Here is a 23,572-nt window from a genome sequence, read left to right as displayed (position 1 = left end):
AAGATTACAGCATGTAGATTTACATAACAAAATATAAAAATTCATTGTAAAACATTGAGGGGATTAATTATAATTGTCATATTTTCATGGTTTTAGTTGTATTAGAGTTAGCCATTTTTCCAACCTAAAATTCTTTGAAATACATAAAATGTGTATTTCAGTTAGAAATTGAAGTGCTCTAAGGGCAGTGAGGAACAGACATGGTATTTGAGTATGTGGATTTGTTGTGACAGGTTTCTTAATTACCTATGAGTAGCATTACATCTGTATATTTTATGTGCATGCTACATTTAAGAGAAAAGCATCCCTGTGCTGTGCATGTGTATATGAAGAAGCCATTTTGGTGTAAAGACTCTATATAAAGTGACAAATGACAGAACTAGAGCTCTTCTTTTTTCTGATCTAGCTATAGACAATAGATAGATTTTCTATGAAACCAAGAAACATGTATATAGCATGTCAGTATGATAGTGTGAATTTCACAAATAAATCCAATATCTAGACTTTTGTGCAAGTCCCTCTGTATGTTATTTATGTTTCTCTAAATGTCGTCTGATCACTTGGAGAGAATGTGATCAAGCAGTTGTTCATTAATAACTACCAAGCTTATATGTATGGGTACAATTTTTTTCTCATTCCAGGTATGATGGATACTAAGCAAGGAGATCCAACCAGTCCATTCTAAAGGAGATCAATCCTGGGTGTTCATTGGAAGGACTGATGCTAAAGCTGAAGCTCCAATACTTTGGCCACCTCATGAGACGAGTTGATTCACTGGAAAAGAGTCTGATGCTAGGAAAGGTTGGGGGCGGGAGGAGATGGGGACGACAGAGAATGAGATGGCTGGATGGCATCACCGACTCTGTGGACATGAGTTTGAGTGAACTCCGGGAGTTGGTGATGGACAGGGAGGCCTGGCGTGCTGTGATTCATGGGGTAGCAAAGAGTCGGACACGACTGAGAGACTGAACTGAACTGAACTGAACTGAATGCATGAAGATATTAGCTGTCAGAATACTTTCCATGTCAAATATTATACATTAAAATTGAAGTGAGATAGTGAAGTTTTCTTTCCTTATATAAATGGATTCCTGTTTTAACAGATAAGAAAAACTCACCACATCTAGTTGATGATTAATATCCACAGCCTACAGTGTCAAAAATTAAACAGACAAAATAAGAAAAACAATTTTTCTTAATGCTGAGATACAGCAGCCTTAAACACAGGAAAATAGATCATCTGCCCACTCAACTTTCAGAAATGAATTTATAAGCTGTATTATTTTATATAATTTAAAAGCATACTTAGGAATTTCAGAACATAAAATCATGAGACAATCAAACTTTTGAATCCTACCTTATTCTTATCTCGCCTATTACCAAATGAGTTAAAATTTATCTTTTTATAAGCTGGTGTCATGCCATATCTAACTGCAAATCTGGTTGTTGTACATCCTGATAAATTCTTTCTGGAACTCCATAGTAAGGAGAAACCTCTTAAATATCACAAAGATGATCCTCATGATGACCCGGGCTTTGTAATTTAACTCCCCAGAACCCTGAGTCAAAAATGCTTCTCCACATACATAGTACTGTTTCACATCTCTACTTTGTGTATCTTCAGAATTCAGAGAAACCACTGTTAAGAATGGGTTATTTGTGTTCTTCTTACAGACTCCAATAATTGGCTCAGAGCTGTAAAGGTCACAATTCACGTAGTCACTTAATCTTCACAACAGCCCTATGCATTAGATAATATTATTCCATTCATAGATAACAGGCACAGAAGAGTTTGGCAAAAGTATTGTAAGTGGTAAAACTGGGTTGAATTCAGAGAGCCTGGGGTGACAATCTCTGTACTTGACCACTGCACTACAGAGGATCTTATACAATACTGCTATCATTCCATTAACCCTGGGAGTTTAAGTGTGGAAGTTGCTATGGTGTACAACTCTTTGCAGCCCCATGGACTGCAGCCTGTCAGGCTCCTCTGTCCACAAAATTCTCCAGGCCAGGATACTTGAGTGTGTTGGCATTCCATCCTCCAGGGGATCTTCCCAACCAAGGGATCGAACTCAGGTCTCCTGCATTGCAGGTGGATTCTTTACTATCTGAGCCTCCAATTCTAACTCCTAGTTCCAAGAATCCATTTAGTGTATTTCCTGAGATAGAGGACATATCAGATGTTAAACTGATAAGAATAGATTCTACATTTGATCTTAGCCAAAAGGCCGAGATAATTATTCATTCTTTCTCTTCTGACGGTTTCTTGAAGACAAAGGCCCATCTTACTCAATTTTGTGTAAAAAAGTACCCATCATTGTAGTTATTTCCCAACAATGCAATATACAAATATATTGAATTAAATTTAAAACATATGTTAAATATCATCTTTTGTCCAGTTCCTGACTCATTACTTTATTTTTTGGAGGGTTAAAGGAAAGGAACAAAGGTAAGAAGTAAGGAAGAGGGAAGAAGAAGAGATAGGCTACTTTTAGAGTATCGCAGGAGAATAATCAAAAGCACAATTTCTCCCAACCAAGAAACACTCCACAAAGAGAGTAGAGAAAGAATACATTTTTAGTATTTAATTAGTGATGCCCATCACAGGCAATCTGCTGAAATTGTAAAGACAGAAATCAAATCCATTTATATAGACAACAACTGCCGTCCACGACAGACATACTTTTAAGGTAAACAAAAAATGGTTTTCAAGTAAGTCCTGACAGAACATTTTGTGACAAGTAGTATATCTTAACTTTATCTTTACCTGGTAATTGGGTTATGCTACATAATTGGCGTTATCTAGAGAAAAAAAATTCTCATATCTATGACAGGAGTAGTTTAGCAACTTGGAGAAAGTTTCTGCCCACCAAAATTGGGTCCCTATCCTCTCACAGAAACTGGGAGATAGGGGTGTTATCTCCCTTGATGTTACATTTCATAAGGATAGCTTCCAGGTTTCTGAGAAAGACATTCCTAGGTCAGAAATCTGAGTAAATGCCACTCTAGTCTTCAAAATTTATTTACATTTCAAAGAGAGGAGAATGTACGTACAACAACTCTAAAATAAGTCCTCAAAAACGAGAGGAGGAAAAGCTCTTAACTTCAACAGGGAGAATTAAGCTCCTCATTTTTAATATGTATGTGTCTTTACAGGAATAGTGACTAAAAAGAAAGTCAGAGGAAGTTTATTGGGAAAGACCAGATTTGCCACTTCCTAGCCTTTTTCTTGGAGGGTGTATTGAATCTCTGTGGGGCTCTGCTTTTCATCTTTAGAGTGAGTGAGCTGCATTGGATATTATTTAAGGTCATGTTGGATTTATTGCTCTATTTCAAAATAATGAAAGGACCGAGGATTCAGTGAGGATGACAGGTGGTGTTATTTTTCACATCCACACTTGCTTGAACTTTAATTACTCTGATCTCTCTAACACACAGTCAGCGACCTACCTTGGACACTTATAAACCTCTAAATCACAAGGAAATTAGAATTACTATGCCCCTATCATACACTTAACAGACATGTTTAAAAAGTATTGCTAACCTGAGTAAGTGTATATTGAAGGAAAGGACAACTCTCTTTCACATTACTGAATACTTTAACAGTGAGAAATGGACAAAAAAGAAAGATTTTTCTTGTTAATATTTTTTCTTTACATTATTTCTAGAGACTAATACTAGAATTGTGGCTTTACACTGTCAGTCTCTGAGTTATGGGGACTTACAAATACTATTCCCTTAGTCTATGGATTTGTATAAGGTGTTTTTTTTTTTTTTAACTCTTCTGTTCCTTAAAAGCAACAACAAAATTCTACAGGAACAGGGAAGCTAAAATCAATATATATATACATATAAATATGTATATATATATAAATATAAATACATATTTATATAAATATAATATAAATATGTATATATATATATATATTTGATCTGAGAATTGTTTTCTTACACAGCTTACACTAAAGAAAATCTTGGTAGTCAATCTAAGTTAAAACTTTTAACATTTCTGCTAAATAAATATTTACAGGAAAAAAAGAAGAAAAACACTTGCTTACAAGATGATTATTTCTGCAGAAAAAAAAGGATTAATTAATTGCTTGTGCCCCCACCCCCACCCCCAGTGTTCAAGAAGTTTTCTTCTGAGTTTAATTCTCAAATGTGTAGAAAAAGACCTAAAGAAGTAATCTACATGAAATTGCAGGAATAGTAAATCTATACAACCCCTTGGAATGAAGTACATTATCGTGCATTGTTCGTATGAGTATTTTGGAGTTACAGACATCATAAGGTGACTTCAGGGTAGAGAATATAACTGTGTCTATTTGGAATGTATTGAGCACGTCAGAAAAAATATTTTAAATATTTGGTCCCACTCTCCTCCTTAAGGAGTAAATGAGAAATGATTTTAATGAGAAATTTTTAATGACTAAAAAAAAAAAATCTTTCCTGCAAAGCTATTTTGAACCCTTTCCCAAAAGAATGCCCATAGTTTTTTCATTCTGTTTTTGATGGATGGATCATGACGAAAAATTAACTTTCCTTTCCATTTAAAAGTCAAACTTTTCTGCTTTTGCATGATCTATATTGAATAGTTGTATCATGCCATATTTGTCTACATGTTACATTCTTATTATATGTATTTCCATTTTTATCTGCCTTTCTTAACTCTATGACCTCAATTTTTGCCTCCATTCCCTCATTTTACTTAAATCATATGGGCTTCCAGGAGACGATAGAATAAGCTTCTATTTTAGGGACATGATGTCACCAGATAATTCTACATAGATAATACCTCCAAATACTTCATGTCATTGTCAACTATCATGTTTTCAATGAAGTTTAGTGGCCTATTTATTATACTTGCAAACCCCTTTCCATTATAAGAATCATTATTTCATTTTTTGTGGTAAATTATATTTATATATAAAACATACAATTTTTCACTTTTTAAGTGTACAATTCAGTGATGTTAACTACATTCACAGTATTGTATAATATATCACCACTCTTTTAAAAATGTTTTCATCAGCCCAAGCAGAAACCTTTTGATTATTAAGAAAGAAATCCCCATTCTCCTCTTTCCCAGCTCTTGGTAACTTCTAATCTAACTTCCAGGTCTATGTATTTTTCTATTCTATATATTTATATAAATGGAATCATATAACATTTCTCCTTTACTGTCTAGAATGTTTCACTTTGCATGTTTTCAAGATTCATCCACGTTGTAACATGTATCAGAACATCTCTATATAGCTGAAGAATATGCCATTGTGAGGGATTTTCGCTTATCCATTAATCTGGTGGAAACTGGGATAGCTTTCATTTTTTGGCTTTTGTGAATAATGCTCTAATGAATATTAGTATATGAATAATCGAGTATTTACATCCAATTATTTTGGGTATATACCCAAGAATGGGATTGTTGGGTCAGACAGCAATTTTATGTTTAGAGGAACTACCATAATTTCCCAGAGTGACTGTACCATTATACATTCCCATTAGTAATTTATAAGGGCTTCAAAATTTATATATCCTTTCAGACCATTTTATTTTTTTTGATTTAAATTGTCATAATTCTATTTATTGTGAAGTGGCACCTAATAGTGGTTTTGATTTGAATTTCCTTAATGAATAATGGGAGAAGACAATGGAGACCCACTCCAGTACTCTTGCCTGGAAAATCCCATGGACGGAGGAATCTGGTAGGGGTCGCGAAGAGCTGGACACAACTGAGCGACTTCACTTTCACTTTTCACTTTCATGAATTGGAGAAGGAAATGGCAACCCACTCCAGTGTTCTTGCCAGGAGAATCCCAGGGACGGCAGGCCTGGTAGGCTGCTGTCTATGGGGTCGCACGGAGTCAGACACGACTGAAGCAACTTAGCAGCAGCAGCAATGAATAATGATCTTGAAATCTTTTAATTTGTTTATTGGTTATTTGAATATCTTATTTGGACAAATGTCTTTTCAAGTTCTGTGCCAATTTGTAAACTTGTTTGTCTTTTGTTATTGAGTTATATGAATCTTACATAATCTGGATATGAAACTCTTATTAGATACATGGTTTGCAAGTATTGTCTCGCAATCTGTAGGTTGTTGTTCACTCTTTTGATAGTGTCCTTTGATACTATATTAGAGTTTCCAGCAGAAGAGAATCAATATCATATATATGGTATACATAATATCATATTAACTTATACACAAAAAGGCAGTTCGATTTGGTAGTGATTGTGTTGAATCTTAACAATATTGTTTTCCTACTCATGAACATGGAATGTCTTTTCATTTATTTATATATTTAAATTCTTTCAGCAATGTTTTAAAGACTTCAGTGTATATAAGTCTCTCATCTTCTTGGCTTAATTTATTCCTCTGTATTTTACTATTCTATATTTTCTTATAAATATAATTACTTTCTTAATTTCCTTTTTGGATTACTTATTGTTGGTATATATAAACACATTTTTTAATCATCGTTATGGGTTAAAATATTTAAAGGAAATGCAAATAATCTTTAGAAAAGTATATATTCCTTATTTTTGAAAAAAAACTTCTGAAGAAATTATGTATTTATCTGTAGCTATGTATCAGAGACTCTTCCTACATTAGTTGGGGAGGTGGGAAAAGATTAAAATTGAGATTTACCTTTACACTGTGAATATGAAGTTGAGGTAAAAATAAGTTTCAAGCAATTATCAGCAATTTGTGTTGTGGATTTGTTGAAAGACAGTTTATTTTAAAAATACCAGGGCTTATGGAACTATTGAAATCTCTATGTCCATCTTGCTAAATATTTGATATAGGGGCTAGGTAAAAACTTAATACACTCTTGAAATAACATAAAATCTTCATGTGGTCATAAACACGAAACATTTTAGTGGATAGATGTTAAAGTACAGCAATTAAATTTTCTGAAAAATTGAATGTTGAAAAACAGGCATTATTTGTGTATATGGGAGGGAATGGTGTATGACATTGTTACCTCTTCCCCTTCTCCTCAATATTTAATCAATGACAGGCTTATGTAATAAGCTTTTCTATTTTGAAAGATTAAACTCTGTCCTGCTGATTTTCTCCACACCTAACACAATTTCCTGTGTCTAAGACATGTTTAATATTTATATATACCATATATCCTATGTTTCCCTTCCAGATATACTCTCTGCTGTTCTCCACCACCCTCTCTATCCCAAAAGGCTTATCTGATTGATATTAATTATTATGTTTGTGTCCTTTGTGCTCTGGATCAACAGGAACTCATGGCAGAACATTAGAGGATGAAGCCAGCATATTTATTTGACTGCCTGCTTCTTCCCTGGCTCATCAGTAGAGAACTGTTCCTCACTGGAAGGTGACAGACATCTCAAGGCAAAATAAAACAAAAACAGAACTCTCTTTTTCAGCATTCAATAACTGTCTCCAGGGATTGGTATTATATCTTTTGGTTTCACTACATCCTGCCACATATTTTTACATTGGTACTTGTAACATTGTTCTGATTTGAATCTGCACACCACTTATATTGGGTCTTTGGTGGATAATCCAATAATCATATTTATAAGTCTCAATGATTTATAAAAGTTAATATCCTACAAAGAAGCTCCATATAAACATTAGCTAAATATAGATTTATCTGTTAATGTAACTTTAATAGTTGATTTTCTCTTCCTGTTAATCTTACGTGGTACATAAAACAAAAGGAGAGAGCTCATGGTATTTCTTTTCCCTTTAGACTTGTAAGGAAGCTATCAAAATATAAAATAAAATAAACACAATTTTTTACTATTTCCTCCTCACAGTCAATAAATCTAAAAGCAGACAAGGTTAAAGAGCAGAAATTTCTTCACAGGTCACTGCATTTAAAATATAACTTCCACAAGGAAACAGCCTTTTTAAAGTAGCCTCTTAAATACTCTTCAAATTCTCTTGGACTCCAGTCTGTATTACTGTTTTTATAATTTAACAGTCCTCAGTCTAATCTGTTACAATGTGGCTTTCTATGCTGTGGTACAGTAAGTATAAATTGTGAAGCTGCTCCCAATATGCTGCATACTCAAGTGATATGTGGATCATATAACAGTAACATGTTTTTAAAGATTGAAAACATTAGTGAGATAATGATTATTCTTTTGGCTCTCACTCTCTTACTTTCCTTTTTTGGCAATGATATTAAGAAACTATTACCATACACAATTGCTATCATTCACTTATTTTCTCCCATTCTCCACAGCAATTGAACAGTATCTGCATCTAGCAGACAGCAGAGAATCTCTGATCCTTCCGGAGTTAGTGGTAAGAGGCAGTAGGAGAAATGTTCGTTAGTAGCTTTGGTCAACAGAGAACCATAGTCAGTGCTCGGCATTCCACCTTAACAAGCTTCTTTCAAACATTCCTATCTCGGTCCTAACTCCCCAGATTTCCAAGCTTAGATCTAGTTTATGTCTATTGACATCAGGTAATTATAGATATGAACAATTGTACTTTCAAAAGTGTTCTGATGTGTGCAATAAATTGTATGATCATAATTATACAATCACATTTCTTGCATTTTTCAGACAAAAGTTACAATTGCCAGATCTAGTAAATTATATATGCCATACAATATCTGGCAGATACCTGTACTTTAAAAAATCCATTGTTAATCTAAATTCAAAGTTAGCAGGGTACAGTGCATTTTTGTATTTTACATAGTTAACTTTACCAAAGGGAAACAGAAGCACTGAAGGTAACAGAAGTTTACAGACCTTCTACTAGAGTTTAGTGAATAAGACTGCAAAGTTAAAATTTTAAAAAGAAAGAAGGAAATTCAGAACTTCCTTAGAATATTTAAGTTTTTAAAATATGAAAAGAGCACATGTACATGATAAAATATAAGAATAAATTCTATGGTAAATTAATTTTCTCCCCACATATTCAATTTTCCCCAGAGGGAGACATAATTTAGCTACCTCTTGTGTGCCTTCAAACGTCTTTATAAATACTTTGATTTTGCATACATATACAAAAGTATTTACTTTAAATATTGTAAACATAGGGAAATAGAAGGATAAGGAGAAAGAGATAATTGTCATATTGTGGACATTTATCATCTCTCAATTTATCTGCTTATGTATATAAACTTCATTTTATACAAATTTTATCATCCAATAAGCAAATTCACAGAAAACTAATCAATCTAATCACATGGACCACAGCTTTGTCTAATTCAATGAAACCAAGCCAACCAAGGTCCTTCTAGTCAAGGCTATGGTTTTTCCCGTGGTCATGTATGGATGTGAGAGTTGGACTGTGAAGAAAGCTGATCGCTGAAGAATTGATGCTTTTGAACTGTGGTGCTGGAGAAGACTCTTGAGAGTCCCTTGGACTGCAAGGAGATCCAACCAGTCCATTCTAAAGGAGATCAATCCTGGGTGTTCATTGGAAGGACTGATGCTAAAGCTGAAACGCCAATACTTTGGCCACCTCATGCGACGAGTTGACTCACTGGAAAAGACTCTGATGCTAGGGGGGATTAGGGGTAGGAGGAGACGGGAACAACAGAGAATGAGATGGCTGGATGGCATCACCGACTCGATGGACATGAGTTTGGATGAAATCCGGGAGTTGGTGATGAACAGGGAGGCCTGGCGTGCTGTGGTTCATGGGGTCACAGAGAGTCAGACAAGACTGAGCGACTGAACTGAACTGAACTGAAGCCATACCGTGTAGGGCCACCCAGGACAGACGGGTCATGGTGGAGCGTTCTGTCAAAATGTGTTCCACAGGAGACAGGAATGGTAAACCCCTTCAGTATTCTTGCCTTGAGAACCCCATGAACAACATGGAAGACAAAAAGATAGGGCACTGAAAGATGAATCCCCCAGGTCAGTAGGTACCCGATAAGCTACTGGAGATCAGTGGAGAAATAATACAAAAAAGAATGAAGAGACAGAGCCAAAGCAAAAACAACATCTAGTTGTGTACATGACTGGTAATAGAAGCAAGGTCCCATGCTGTAAAGAGCAATATTGCATAGGAACCTGGAATGTCAAGTCCACGAAACAAGGCAAATTGGAAGCGGTCAAACAGGAGATGACAGGAGTGAACATAGGATATTTTAGGAATCAGCGAACTAAAATGGACTGGAATGGATGAATTTAACTCAGATGACCATTATATCTAATACTATGGGCAAGAATCCCTTAGAAGAAATGGAGTAGTCGTCATAGTCAACAAAAGAGCCCAAAATGCAGTCTTGGATGAAATCTCAAAAACGACAGAATGATCTCTGTTCGTTTCCAAGGGAAACCATTCAATATCACAGTAATCCAAGTCTATGCCCCGACCAGTAAGGATAAAGAAGCTGAAGTTGAACGGTTTCATGAAGACCTACAAGACCTTTTAGAACTAACACCTAAAAAGATGTCTTTTTCATTATAGGGGACTGGAATGCAAAAGTAGGAAGTCAAGAAATACCTGGAGTAACAGCCAAATTTGGCCTTGGAATACAGAATAAAGCAGGGCAAATGCTAATAGAGTTCTGCCAAGAGAATACACTGGTCATTGCAAACACTCTCTTCCAACAACACAAGAGAAGACTCTAGACATGGACATCAACAGATGGCCAAACCAAAATGAGAATGATTATATTCTTTGCAGCCAAAGATGGAGAAGCACTATACAGTCAGCAAAAACTAGAATGGGAGCTGACTGTGGCTCAGATCATGAACTTTTTGCCAAATTCAGACTTAAATTGAAGAAAGTAGGGAAAACCACTAGACCATTCAGGTATGACCTAAATCAAATCCCTTACGATTATACAGTGGAAGTGAGGAATAGATTTAAGGGACTGGTATGATAGAGTGCCTGATGAACTATGGATGGAGGTTCATGACATTGTATAGGAGACAGGGATCAAGACCATCCCCATGGAAAAGAAATATAAACAATCAAAAAGGCATTCTGAGGAGGCCTTACAAATAGCTGTGAAAAGACGAGAAGCGAAAAGCAAAGGAGAAAAGGAAAGATATACCCATTTGAATGCAGAGTTCCAAAGAATAGCAAGAAGAGATAAGAAAGTCTTCTTCAGTGATCAGTGCAAAGAAATAGAGGAAAAGAACAGAATGGGAAAGACTAGAGATCTCTTCAAGAAAATTAGAGATACCAAGGGAACATTTCATTCAAAGATGGGCTCAATAAAGGACAGAAATGGTAGGGACCTAATGAGGCAGAAGATATTAAGAAGAGGTGGCAAGAATACACAGAAGAACTGTACAAAAAAGATCTTCATGACCAAGATAATCACGATGGCGTGATCACTCACCTAGAGCCAGATATCCTGGAATGCGAAGTCAAGTGGGCCCTAGGAAGCATCATTACGAACAAAGCTAGGGGAGGTGATGGAATTCTATTTCAGTTAATTCAAATCTTAAAACATGATGCTGTGAAAGTGATGCACTCAATATGACAGCAAATTTGGAAAACTCAGCAGTGGCCACAGGACTGGAAAAGGTCAGTTTTCATTCCAATCCCAAGGAAAGTCAATGCCAAAGAATATCAAACTACCGCACAACTGCACTAATATCACATGCTAGTAAATAATGCTCAAAATTCTCCAAGCCAGGCTTTAGCAACACATGAATGGTGAACTCCCAGATGTTCAATCTGGTTTTACAAAAGGCAGAGGAACCAGAGATCAAATTGCCAACATTCACTGGATCATTGAAAAAGCAAAAGAATTCCAGAAAAACATGTACTTCTGCTTCATTGACTATGCCAAAGTCTTTGACTGTGTGGATTACAATAAACTGTGGAAAATTCTGAAAGAGATGGTTATACAAGACCACCTGATCTGCCCCTTGAGAAACCTGTATGCAGGTCAGGAAGCAACAGTTAGATCGGGACATGGAACAACATACTGGTTCATTGTCACCCTGCTTATTTAACTTACATGAAGAGTACATCTTGTAAACCCTGGGCTAGATGCAGCAAACACTGAAATCAAGATTGCTTGGAGAAATATCAATAACCTCATATATGCAGATGACACCACACTCATGGAAGAAAGTGAAGAAGGACTATAGAGCCTCTTGATGAAAGTGAAAGAGGGGAGTGAAAAAGTTGGCTTAAAGCTCAACATTTAGAAAAATAAGATCATGGCATCCGGTCCCATCACTTCACAGCAAATAGATGGGGAAAGAGTGGAAACAGTGACCGACTTAATTTTTTTTTTGTTCCAAAATCACTGCAGATGGTGACTGCCATCATGAAATTAAAAGACACTTGCTCTTTGTAAGAAAAGTTATGACTAACCTAGACAGCATATTAAAAAGCAGACACATTACTTTGCCGACTAAGGTCCGTCTATTCAAGGCTATGGTTTTTCCAATAGTCGTGTATGAATGTGATAGTTGGACCATAAAGAAAGCTGAGTGCTGAAGAATTTATGCTGTTGAACTGTGGTGTTGGAGAAGACTCTTGAGAGTCCCTTGGACTGTAAGGAGATCAAACTAGTCCATCTTAAATAAATCAGTCCTGAGTGTTCTTTGGAAGGGTTAATGTTGAAACTGAAACTCCAATACTTTGGCCACCTGATGCTCAGGGCTGACTCATTTGAAAAGACCCTGATGTTGGGAATGATTGAAGGCTGAAGGAAAAGGGGACGACAGAGGATGAGATGATTGGATGGCATCACTGACTCAACAGACATGAGTGTGAGTAAACTCCAGGAGTTGGTGATGGACAGGGAGTCCTGACCAGGTGCGGTCCATGGGGTTGCAGAGTCAGACACAACTGAGCGACCGAACTGAACTGAAACAGTTTTATTACATTTTGGAAACAAATTGCATGTATATAGATCTACACGCTGAAAAAAAGAGTATAGTCTGTATATATACATGCTTCATTCGATCAGCACACTTTACTCAATTCCTTCTTCAAGGCTATTTAAATTGTTTCCAGTATTTTACTATCTCAGACTTCTATTCAGTAAACAATTACATAAATCACTATATTCATCCAAGGGTTTTTTACTAGAATAATTTTCTATTAGTAGGCTTACTAAATCAAAGGCTGTGTGTACTTTTAACTTAAAAAATGTTGAATAACTACCTAAAAAGATGATATTATTTTTTCCTCATTTGCCTCCACACTATATATATATTCTATAAATTTTTGACCTTTTTCAAGCTCTGAGGTCAACATAGTTTAACTTGCATTCATATTTGTATATGAGAGGGATTATATATATTTGAGATATTTTTAGAAAGGAAATTTGTCTTTCTCTGTGAGAATTGCCTTTTTATATCCACTTTTGCTTTCTAATCATGTTTTTTAATTTATAATATCCTATTTATATATTAATAAAATAGTTATTACAACTGTTGAATCCCACTTCGACTATGATCATAGATTTCTAAAGGTTATAATTCTAGTTGATTTACTGTCCAGTTCTATTCCTTTTATTTGCATATTATTTAATAAATCAACACATAATAAAATTATTTAAATGTTGTCTTATTCATTCTGGTAAACTTAAACATTTATTAATATTTTGACTCATATTTCTATCTTTAATATATATTGCATTCAGTTACTGATAAAAGGTTAATAATGAAAACTTTTCTATATTTACCATGCTTTTTGACAAGTATGCAAACTGTTGGTTGAATAACAGCCTATCTCTACTGACTTTAAATCCTTGTTTTATCACATCATGAGACTCATTGGTTCAAAGTCTGCTTTTGAACTTTTTCTGTTAAGTTGATATATTTCTTCAAATTAAGTAAATGTTTTTAGTTTTCATGTTTTATATTTATTATTTATTAATCTTATATCCTGAGGTTTTCTTTGCTTTCCTGTGCATGTTATGCTATAGTCTGCATTAATATTTCCAAACAAAGAAACAGCTTTTTGGGATTTTACTGAAAATACCTTAGCTTTATAAGTCAAATTTAAAATGAAATAGTATGTTTATGTTTTCTCTTTACTTTTGAACCAGTTAGATTTGCTTGTAACAAATCATCCCAAAGTTAGTAGGGCTTAGTATGATAATCAAATTTATGAGTTGGCAACATGAGCTGAGTTCAGCCAGGTGGTGCCTTTGCTCTCATCTGGGCTTACCAGGTGTCTATAACATGAGTTGCCAAGTCACTCAATGTCCTGCTGGCTTAGAACAGTGTTATGGTTAATTTTATGTGTCAACATGGCGAGACTATGTTGCCCAGCAGTTTGATCAAACACTAGTCTAAATGTTGCTGTAAAGCTAATTTTTAGGTGTAATAAGCATTTATAATCAGTTTAAGTAAGCAGATAAACATCCATAATATGAATGGTTCTCTTCCCATTAGTTGAAGTCCTTACAGGCAGACTGAAGTTGCCTGAAGATAAAAGGACTTACACTTTTAGACAAAAACAGAAAATTTACATGAGTTTCTATGGCTTGTACTTAAAACCCCAATACTAATCCTTACCTGAACTTCCAGCCCATCAGTTTAACTTATAGATTTCAGACTTAACTCTTGAATTTTTCTATTTGCTTTACTATATTTCTGGTTTCTAATATAATTCATATTATCACTATCTTCATATTTACTAATAACTTCCTCAACTTAGGTTTATTTTGTTGTCATTGTCACAAATAATGTTTTCAAAAGTTTAAAATAGCTTATTTTTAAGCTTTTTAAAAAATATATTTTACTAGTATATTCAAGACTAGAGATAAATCGTTTTATTTTACTTACATTGCATAAGATCATACCATTAATTATTTTTTTATGTGTTATGAATTTTACAATTTTTAAGAATTTTATGTGGTTTCATTTCTTCCTTGACCAAAATTTAGTTTACCAAGATGTGCTCCAAAAACTGTCTCCTCCTCCATTTTCTCCTCCAGCAGGGTGAAGAATGGGAATTCAGAGGAATTGTTTTCGTCTACTTGGACATGACTTAGTGGTTGAAAAACAACTGGTACAGAAATAAATTTCTGTTCAGTCACTAAACTGTGTCTGATTCTTTGGGACCCCACGGACTGCAGCACACCAGGCTTCTCCCTCCTTCACTATATTCTGGAGTTTGCTCAAATTCATGTCCATTGAGTTGGTGATGCCATCCAACCATCTGATCCTCTGCAGCCCTCTTCTTCTTTTGCCTTCAGTCTTTCCCAGCATCAGGCTCTTTTCCAATGAGTTGACTCTTTACGTCAGGTGACCAAAGTATTGGAGATTCACTTTCAACCTCAGTCCTTCTAATGAATATTTAGTGCTATTTCCATTTGATTTTCTTGCAGTCCAAGGGAAGTTTAAGAATCTTCTCCAGTGCTATGATTTGAAAGATCAATTCTTCAGTGTTCCTCCTTGTTTATCGTCCAACTCTCACATCCATACATAACTACTAGAAAAACCATTTTGTAATTCAAGGTCAAACTTGCCTGTTATTCCTGGTATCTCTTGATTTCCTACTTTTGCATTCCTGTCCCCTGTGACGAAAAGGATATCTTTTTTTGGCTGTTAATTCTAGAAGATCTTGTAGGTCTCCATAGAACCAGTCAATTTCAGGTTTATTGCAACAGTGTTTGGGGCATAGATTAAATTACTGTGCTGTTGAATGGTTTGCATTGTAACGAAATGAGATCATTCTATCATTTTTGAGACTGAACCCAAATACTGCATTTCAGACTGTTTTGTTGACTCTCAGGGCTACTCAAATTTTTTCAGGGATACTTGCCCACAGTAGTAGATATAATTATCATCTGAATTAAATTCTCCCATTCGCATCCATTTTAGTTCACTGATTTCAAAGATGTCAATGCTCACCCTTGACATCACCTGTTTGACCATGTCTAATTCACAGAATTGGCATCCGGTCCCATCACTTCATGGGAAATAGATGGGGAAACAGTGGCTGACCTTATTTTTTGGTGCTCTAAAATCACTGCAGATGGTGATTACAGCCATGAAATTAAAAGACGCTTACTCCTTGGAATGAAAGTTATGACCAACCTAGACAGCATATTGAAAAGCAGAGACATTACTTTGCCAACGAAGGTCCATCTAGTCAAGGCTATGGTTTTTCCAGTGGTCATGTATGGATGTGAGAGTTGTACTCTAAAGAAAGCTGAGTGCAGAAGAATTGATGCTTTTGAACTGTGGTGTTGGAGAAGACTCTTGAGAGTTTCTATTTTAGTAGTCAATATATCAATTAGATTATCAATAATAGATCTTTTTATGCACCGAATATTTGAATTCTTAACCTGAAATGAACTACAAATAATAATATCGCCTACTGTTAAATTATTTTTGCTCATTTTATTTTTATAGAAATTGATTCTTTGTTATGTTGAAACTTATGGCAGAATTTTAAGTTATTTCACATTCATTACTTTGAAGGACTTTGCAAGATATTAGCAGTCTAACCTGTTTTGGGTCATATATTACCATGTTATGTCTTCTCTATACTTTTCCTTTAGAATATAGTGTTATTTTAAATGTAAACCTACTGACTTAACTGTTAATTTCACTTAAAGATACTTCCATGGATATATGTCAAACAATGTTTGACCAATATCTGCGTACTGTGGACAAGAGAAATTGCCATCCAATTAATCACCACATTTAATGCAAATAAAATTCATCTAAAGTGAGAATAACCAAACATTAAATTATAAATGATAAAATAAGATCTATTTGTCATATTCATAATGTAAAAAGGGGCACACTTTTCCAGCGCTTGTCATCTAGTGATACCATTATTGTAGCCAGAGGACTATTTGTAGCTGCAATTTTTCTCCCCAGTGTGCTCATTAAACAAATGTTTCCTGTGTACATGGCATGTCTGCACGTTTCTCCACTGGGCCTTCCCTCTCAAGCCATTCCATAGTGGCAAAACTGAAGACCCAACGTTGCTCCTCTAAGTAATGGACATTTGTTTTTTTACCACTTCCACCTTTGCAAACTTAGCCTTCTGTTTAAAATGCACAAGTTTTGGTAAGTATACATTTCCCTCAGAATTATTTCTTATACTAGTTCAATTGTCTGTGTGACCCCAAGAATCACAGCATTCCAGGCCTCCCTGTCCAACACCAACTCCCGGAGTTCACTCAAACTCATGTCCACAGAGTCGGTGATGCCATCCAGCCATCTCATTCTCTGTCGTCCCCTTCTCCTCCTGCCTCCAACCCCTCCCAGCATCAGAGTCTTTTCCAGTGAGTCAACTCTTTGCATGAGGTGGCCAAAATATTGGAGTTTCAGCTTTAGCATCAGTCCTTCCAATGAACACCCAGGATTGATCTCCTTTAGAATGGACTGGTTGGATCTCCTTGCAGTCCAAGGGACTCTCAAGAGTCTTCTCCAACACCATAGTTCAAAAGCATCAATTCTTCAGCGATCAGCTTTCTTCACAGTCCAACTCTCACATCCATTCATGATCACTGGAAAAACCATAGCCTTGACTAGACGGACCTTGGTTGGCAAAGTAATGTCTCTGCTTTTTAATATGCTATCTAGGTTGGTCATAACTTTCCTTCCAAGGAGTAAGCGTCTTTTAACTTCATGGCTGCAATCAGCATCCGCAGTGATTTTGGAGCCCCCCAAAATATATCTAACACTGTTTCTACTGTTTCCCCATCTATTGGCCATGAAGTGATGGAATCCGATGCCATGATCTTAGTTTTCTGAATGTTGAGCTTTAAGCCAACTTTTTCACTCTCCTATTTTACTTTCATCAAGAGGCTTTTGGGTTCCTCTTCACCTTCTGCCATAAGGTTGGTGTCATCTGCATATCTGAGGTTATTGATCTTTCTCCCAGCAATCTGGGTTCCAGCTTGTGCTTCTTCCAGCCCAGCGTTCCTCATGATGTACTCTGCATAGAAGTTAAATAAGCAGGGTGACAATATACAGCCTTGACATACTCCTTTTCCTTTCTAGAACCAGTCTGTTGTTCCATGTCCAGTTCTAACCGTTGCTTCCTGACCTGCATACAGGTTTCTCAAGAGGCAGGTCAGGTGGTCTGGGATTCCCATCTCTTTCAGAATGTTCCACAGTTTATTGTGATCCACACAGTCAAAGTCTTTGGCATAGTCAGTGAAGCAGAAATAGATGTTTTTCTGGAACTCTCTTGCTTTCTCCATGATCCAGCAGATGTTGGCAATTTGATCTCTGGTGCCTCTGCATTTTTAAAACCAGCTTGAACATCTGGAAGTTCACAGTTCACATATTGCTGAGGCCTGGCTTGGAGAATTCTGCACAGGTCTTTACTAGCGTGTGAGATGGGTGCAATGGTGTGGTAGTTGGAGCATTCTTTGGCATTGCCTTTCTTTGGGATTGGAATGAAAACTGACCTTTTCTAGTCCTGTGGCCATTGCTGAGTTTTGGAAAAGAACCTTTAACTTGTAAGTTTTCAAAAAGAATTACCATTTATGAAGTTTCTAAATTTATGAGATTGCCAAACAATAAAAATAGAGACCATTTCCTTTACTTTTCTAAAGTTGTTATGAAATGAACATATAGCCACTGTAATTTTTCTCACTGATAAATAAAGATATTATATATTTCATTTTTTTATAGATATGCATAGCATTCTTCAGTTTCAAAGTGTATTACAAAAATGTTGTTAGTTCTTTTTATTTCCTGCTCTTTAAGATATTTAAGTTTGTCTTAATGGAAAATATCAGCCATTTTCTTTTGAAAACTTGGCTTGGGAAGAAATACTCTTTATTGTAAAAGTAATAACAAAAATTACAAATAGATAATAAGAAAACATGACACCTGAATAAGATATATAATTAGGAAATTTGGCTGGAAAGGGGGAAATAAAATCCATAGACAATTTACATATTTGATGAGATCCAAGCTATTTCAAGTCTTGAAAGTTGATGCTGTGAAAGTGCTGCACTCAATATGCCAGCAGATTTGGAAAACTCAGCAGTGGCCACAGGACTCGAAGAGGTCAGTCTTCATTCCAATCCCAAAGAAAGGCAATACCAAAGAATGCTCAAACTACCGCACAATTGCACTTATCTCACACGCTAGTAAAGTCATGCTCAAAATTCTCCAAGCCAGGCTTCAGCAGTATGTAAACCGTGAACTCCCAGATGTTCAAGCAGGTTTCAGAAAAGGCAGAGGCACCAGAGATCAAATTGCCAACATCCGCTGGATCATGGAGAAAGCAAGAGGGTTTAAAAAAAACATCTATTTCTGCTTCATTGACTATGCCAAAGCCTTTGACTGTGTGGATCACAATAAACTGTGGAACATTCTGAAAGAGATGGGAATCCCAGACCACCTGACCTGCCTCTTGAGAAACCTGTATGCAGGTCAGGAAGCAACCGTAAGAACTGGACATGGAACAACAGACTGGTTCCAAATAGGAAAAGGTGTACGTCAAGGTTGTATATTGTCACCTTGCTTATTTAACTTCTATGCAGAGTACATCATGAGGAACGCTGGGCTGGAAGAAGCACAAGCTGGAATCCAGATTGCTGGGAGAAATATCAATAACCTCAGATATGCAGATGACACTACCCTTATGGCAGAAAGTGAAGAGGAACTCAAAAGCCTCTTGACGAAAGTGAAAGAGGAGAGTGAAAAGGTTGGCTTGAAGCTCAACATTCAGAAAACAAAGATCATGGCATCTGGACCCATCACTTCATGGGAAATAGATGGAAAAACAGTGGAAACAGTGTCAGACTTTATTTTTTGGGGCTCCAAAATCACTGCAGATGCTGATTGCAGCCATGAAATTAAAAGACGCTTGCTCCTTGGAAGGAAAGTTATGACCAACCTTGATAGTATATTAAAAAGCAGAGACATTACTTTGCCAACCAAGGTCCGTCTAGTCAAGGCTATGGTTTTTCCCGTAGTCATGTATGGATGTGAGAGTTGGACTGTGAAGAAAGCTGATCGCTGAAGAATCGATGCTTTTGAACTGTGGTGTTGGAGAAGACTCTTTAGAGTCCCTTATACTGCAAGGAGATCCAACCAGTCCATTCTAAAGGAGATCAATCCTGGATATTCATTGGAGGGACTGATGCTAAAGCTGAAGCTGCAATACTTTGGCCACCTCATGCAAAGAGTTGACACACTGGAAAAGACTCTGATGCTGGGAAAGGTTGGGGGCGGGAGGAGAAGGGGACGACGGAGAATGAGATGGCTGGATGGCATCACCGACTCTGTGGACATGAGTTTGAGTGAACTCCGGGAGTTGGTGATGGACAGGGAGGCCTGGTGTGTTGTGATTCATGGGGTCGCGGAGAGTCGGACACGACTGAGCGACTGAACTGAACTGAACTGAACAGTGATTCACTTTTAAATAATCAGTGACTTCCTATAATTGTAGCAATTAACAATCACAGAATTTTTCTAAGGCAAAGAGCCTTTTACATTTTATTGATACTCTTTGTTGAAAATATTTATATAAATTAATTATCTGAGTCTTAATTTCAGAATTCATAAAGAATTTAATGTTTTCATTATCCAAGATTATGACTTATACGTTTCTAATTTGATATTTAATAAAATGAATTAATAGATGTTAGAGGAATTGCTCTGCTGTATTTAATACAGAGTAAAACTGACTGCCTACAAAAGTGATGCATGTTTTAAAACTTTCATATTTATGGTCCTTTCTATACTAATTTTTTGTTCTTATCAGAAAGTGGAGTATGGACTAAATACGGACATAATCACAGCCTTGGAATATTGACTTTTTAAAAATTAATATATTTTTAGTTCTTTAGAATATAATCAGTTTTTCTAAGTGGAAAATGTGTTGCATTTATCCTACCACCTATTGGTGTTTCATAAAATTTCCTCAGATTTTTATAATGCAACTCAAATCCCAAGTGATTAACAATGAGCACTCAGGAAATTATAGTGATGTGACGCTAACACCAGCCAGGAAAAATGTAGAGAAATTTGGCTTCTATGAAATAGCACATGAAGAATGTAGACCTCTTTTTCTAGTATTTTGCAGGATAAACTTCAAAAGGTACTTAAATATGGTTGGGATCTTAGAAGTAAAATACGATGCCCTCATTTGTGGGGCAGTAATAGCTGTAGGCAGTGATCATGTTCTGCAGACTGCATAGAGGGTCATGCAAATACAGGGTATTGGTGCGGTCCTTTGGCAATTGCCTCCACATTACCTATGATTTTTTTTCTCCCATTATGAATGATCTCTTTGCATTATATTATAGAAAACTCAGGAAGGAAAGATGAATGCAACTGAAGTGTTTAATAAATAAAAAATGCAACAAATTATACTTTACCATCACAGTTTTTATAGTATTTCTGTTGAAACTCTCTTATTTATCCTTGATTGCAATCCTAGGGATAATCCTTAGTTTCTCTTGTCACTGTCCATTCTTAATGAACAATTTCATTTTCAAGCAAAAAAAATTAAAAAAAAAAAGAACCTAGTCCTGCCAATGTTAAAACATTGATTTATTAACCAATTAAAACTCCTTTGCTCCTGAGCACAGACCTGATCTTTTGGAAATTTTTAGGGAGGAAGGACATTAGAGCATGGCTGACTTCTACCCTCTCCAGAGCTATTTCCTGACATATTTGCTCTGTTCTTTTAGGGTCAAGGCCTATGGGATTTAAAATCATTTTTACTTTCATGAGAAGTCCTAAGATTTATTGGTTTGGATGAATTTCTTATCTCTTACTTAAATTCAATATCCACAAAGGTTTTTTTTCTTTTTTTATCAGCCGATTTTTTTTTTTTTTTAAATTGGTGCTACTTCCCAGTCATCTGGGAAACTAGCCCGGTTTAGCATCTACCCTTCTTAACAACCTGCACTAGGAGAACTGGCATGGCGTGAGAAGCCACCTGATGCAGTGTATTGCACTCATGCACTCTCCCAGGGGAAGGGAGGCACTCATAAACTGTGTAAACCCCTGCCTCTGGATACAGGAGAGGGGGTGGGTGGCAGCATTCCTGGAGCCTCCCTGCCCCAGGTGATACAGGGGCTAGGCCACCGGAATAGCCAGTCCTAGCAGGCCCCAGCTTTCCCTACTCCAAAGGACTGCCCCTGCTCTCCCAGTAGACACCAGGAACTTATTGTCTAGCTGGACTGGAGTAAGGGACAGGGTCTGGGTGGGGCCACAGGAAAGCCCAGTCTTTTTCTACAGAGGCTCCAGGAGATCATCCTGCTTCCAAAAGTTAATTCTGGCCTTCACCCTAGCCAGGCTTAACCGTGAGAACACTGACTAAAGATAAGAAGTGGTGGGGAAGGGAAAAATGGAGGGGAAACAGGGATGTTTTAGAAATAGGGTGGGTTGTGTTTTACATTGTTGTTGTCATTTGCTGTTGTCACTAAGTTGTGTGGGACTCTTTTGAGACCCCATGGACTGTGTAGCCCACCAGTCCATGGAACAACTCCACTATCCATGCGATTTCCCAGGCAAAAGTACTGGAGTGGGTTGCCATTTCCTTCTCCTACAAAGTTTTGATGATGTCATTTTATCAATGTGGCTTCTGCTTTCCTAGCAGAACTTCATGTTCTAAACTACCAACATCGTAATTCTTACAGATTCCAAGTATCATACATTAACTTCTTGCATATAGCAGATTTTAGGGAAAACTTTTCACAGCAATGAACAAGGACTAATTAGTTTATTATCTGGACATCCTGAGCCTTATTTCAAGGAGAGTACTTCAAAGCCAGTTCTCAGAATATATGGATTGTACCTTTGCATGAAAAGCAGGAAAATCTCAAATAGAATGGGCCCCAATTCCAAATTAGGTAAAATTTTGCTTCTACTTGTGCTAGGCAGGCATAGAAAGGTCTCCTATATGATGATGGGAACTAACTAATTCTGGCAGATTTAGGAACAGCACAGTATTGTGGTTAATAGGATATACTCACAAGCTAGAGTTCCCCACCTCTGTTCAGTTGTGGGTGCCTCAGAAATGGTGCTTCACTTCCCTCTGTTCAATTTCCACAACTGAAGGTGGCAATAATGGTAATACCTATCTCAGAGTCACTGCCGCCGCTGCTGCTGCTGCTGCTACTAAGTCACTTCAGTCATGTCCGACTCTGTGTGACCCCACAGACGGAAGCCCACCAGGCTCCCCCGTCCCTGGGATTCTCCAGGCAAGAACACTGGAGTGGGTTGCCATTTCCTTCTCCAATGTGTGAAAGTGAAAAGTGAAAGTGAAGTCATTCAGTCGTGTCCGACCCTTAGCGACAGAGACTGCAGCCTACCAGGCTCCTCCATCCATGGGATTTTCTAGGCAAGAGTACTGGAGTGGCTTGCCATCACTAGGGGATGTAAATGACTTGCTTGTAAAGTGGTTCAAGCAGTGTCTGCCTCAGAATATTACCTGAGCTTATTAAATACATGATTAAGGAGATTTGGATGTTAAGTCATGTAGCTTGATTACAAAGGAAAGTTAACATCTTGAGCAATAGGATATCATGAATACCTTAATAAAGCATTTAAGGTATTTAAGGGCCACAGAAGTTTTTCTTCACCTCAGGGTTATATTCCCTATGTAGTTTCCCATACAGCAGTAAATTTAGGAAAAGAGAAACAAACAGAAAAATCTTTCCTGGTACTTATGAATACTTTTCTGTGTGCTATC

The 23,572-nt window shown here is 36.6% G+C and overlaps 1 pseudogene; it reads right to left on the bottom strand.

Moving 5' to 3' along the window:
• Window positions 1-2,063: 2,063 nt before the first annotated feature.
• Window positions 2,064-2,244, bottom strand: LOC129559686 (U2 spliceosomal RNA; annotated as a pseudogene).
• Window positions 2,245-23,572: the final 21,328 nt, after the last annotated feature.

This window comes from Moschus berezovskii, chromosome 8 (genome assembly GCF_049115385.1).
Source record: "Moschus berezovskii isolate FMDL1 chromosome 8, NW_MosBer_1.0, whole genome shotgun sequence".
NCBI lineage: Eukaryota > Metazoa > Chordata > Mammalia > Artiodactyla > Moschidae > Moschus > Moschus berezovskii.
The sequence above is the reverse complement of the archived record's forward strand: the minus strand, read 5'-3'. Positions and strand labels throughout refer to the sequence as shown.